Here is a 2,871-nt window from a genome sequence, read left to right on the forward strand (position 1 = left end):
TAGAAGAGAGTTTCTAGTTTCATTCTGACATTGACTTGTGTCGTGTTGTGATTGGCTTCTGATGTTGACATGTGTCGTGCTATGAATGACTTCTGATGTCGACACGTGTTGCGCTGTGATTGGCCTCCTGGTTGGAGGGAAACTCTTCTGGGTCCATGACGGTATAACGTTGACCGGTGCTCAGTAGTTTCGGGATTGGTCAAGTATGGTACAAACAGTGCTCCCCTAAGTTCCCGAGTGAGGGAAGCTCCTCGGTTGGGGACTTGCAAGATCCAAGCCATTAAGTAATCATGAAACTTCTAAGTACCGAAGTGTGGTATCATTTTCACTTGCCTTATCTGTCTCATATGTAGATGTGACATCTTTTCTGGAAGTACTTTTCCTCCATCCAGGGGTGGTATCTTTAACCGATGAAGATGCACAAGGTAATGTATCAATTTCACTTGAAGCTTACTTGTAGTTTGGGGCTTGGTCAAGTGCGATACAAACCTTATAGTAGGAGTCCCCCAAGTCGCCGAGCTAGGAGATTTGCCGAATGAGGTAACAGACAAGGTAAGCAACTAGACTTCCAAGCAAGTAACCTGGATCGGAGGTTCAACTTCGACTTCCGGTTGATTGTTCTCATTCTCCTTGTGTTGTAAATAGCAACAAGGATAAGGAGAAGCAAATGGAGAAGAGATGATATGAGATACTTTTGCTTTTGAAGAAGTAACTTTCCACATGCTTATTCTTGAACTGGGTTGGAGGGTTTTCTGGTTTCTTCTAAAGTATAAGGCCGACTCAAGAATTTGAGGGTCAAAACAAGTCCATCAAATCAAGAATGCGTTCGACCTTGATGATATGGGATACTTTTGTTGTTGACAAGGTAATAGTTGAATAGACACGTGTTCTGTTGCGCTTGTCTCCATATGCTTCCTTGTATCCTTCTCACTTGCCCTATTTGTTCCTCAGGCACATGTGGTATCTTTTCTGGAAGCATAAGATGTTGAAGATGAGTACTTGAAAGCAATGCCAGGTAAGTAATCAAGCAAGAAGTTCCAGGTAGTCAGTTCTTGACTGGAATAAGTAATCAGCAAGGAGTTCCAAGTAGTCAGTTCCTGACTGGAAGCATGATTCCAAGTGCTGACTGATTGCTCTTTTTCTCCTTGTCTTGCAGGTAAGAACAAGGCCAAAGGAAAATACAGGGAAAAAGCATGATATGGGATACTCTTGCTTTTAACCCTGATGATATGAGATATTCTTACTCTGGTGTGGCTTGTTTGCAGAGGTATTATCGGGGGAAAAAAGTTGAGTATTTCAAGAGACTCTGCTGAGAGTGCCCTCTCGGATGTGAAGAAAAGTTGAGCATTTTTTTTTATTTGCAGGTCTGCATGGCTGTGAAGGATGGAGGTCGACATATATAGGAGTCTCCCTAACAACAAGTAGTAATGCTATTCCTTTACCCTTCTTGGTCATAGTAATGTAGTGGGAGCTGCAAGCTTCACATGTTTTAACTTTGTCAGAACACTTTGAAAAAATGGTCTGAGGTATCTGGAAAGCTGATGTTGCGTGTGAAGATTACATACAAGCTTTATCCAAGGAAATCTGGCTCTCGAAGTTCGGAGAGCGGTGCCTCTTCGGTTTTTGAACAAGCAATCCTGTCGGGGATCTAGCTCTTGAGATTCAGAGAACAGTGCCTCTTCCATTTTTGAGAAAGCAATCCTGTTGGGAGTCTGACTCTTAAGATTCAGAGAGTAGTGTCTCTTCGATTTTTGAGAAAGTAATCCTGTTGGGAGTCTGGCTCTCTGGATTCAGAGGGCAATGCCTCTTCGATTTTTGAGCACATAATCCTGTTAGGAATTTGGCTCTCGAGATTCAGAGAGCGGTGCCTCTTCGATTTTTGAGAAATCAATATTGTTGGGAGTGTTTTCTCGAAAGTGAGTAAAGGTTGGGCATTTTTGCCAGTCTGCCTTGTCACGGAGCATAGAGGTTGACACACATTGGTACTTTCTAGTTATCAAGCAGTGGTGCTGTTCCTTTACCCTTGTGGGTAATAGTAGGGTAGCTGGACCTTCAAAATTTATGTGTATAAACTTTGTCAGGGATATTTGGCAAAGTTATTTGTGGTACTCGAGAAGTTGATGTTGCGTGTGAAAAGTGGTGCCTCTTCGGAATCCAGAGAGTGGTGCCTCTTCGATTTTTGAACCAACGGCCATGTTGCCATTTCTTTCATAAGGGCACCAATTGTGTGCAAGAAGTACATTCAGAGAGTTATTGCTTGTAGGAATTTTCCCCTTACTTCATAGATTTATTGCACCTCATTTCTCCTTCATCATTTCTGAGAATGTCTGGCGCATCCGACCGTCGTTTTGACTTGAACTTTGGTGAAGAGGTAGCCATGCCTTCTTAAGACAACATATGGCGCCCATCATTCTTATCCCCTACTAGTCCTCTTACCGTTGGGGACTCTATGATGAAGAATGATATGACCACTGCGGTGGTGGCCAGAAACCTTCACACTCCCAAAGATAACAGACTACTTTCCAAACGGTCTGATGAGTTGGCTGTTAAGGATTCTCTGGCTCTCAGTGTTCAGTGTGCAGGTTCTGTGTCTAATATGGCTCAACGCCTATTTACTCAAACCTGCCAAGTTGAATCATTGGCGGCTGAAGTGATAAGTCTCAAACAGAAGATCAGTGGGCTCAAGCACAAGAATAAACAGTTGCACAGGCTCGCACATGACTATGCTACAAACATGAAGAGGAAGCTCGACCAGGTGCAGGAATCTGATGGTTAGATTTTACTTGATCATCAGAGGTTTGTGGGTTTGTTCCAAAGACATTTATTTCTTTCGTCTTCTGGGGCTGTACCGCGTAATGAAGCTCCAAATGA

This window comes from Malus domestica, chromosome 03 (genome assembly GCF_042453785.1).
Source record: "Malus domestica chromosome 03, GDT2T_hap1".
Taxonomy (NCBI): Eukaryota; Viridiplantae; Streptophyta; class Magnoliopsida; order Rosales; family Rosaceae; genus Malus; species Malus domestica.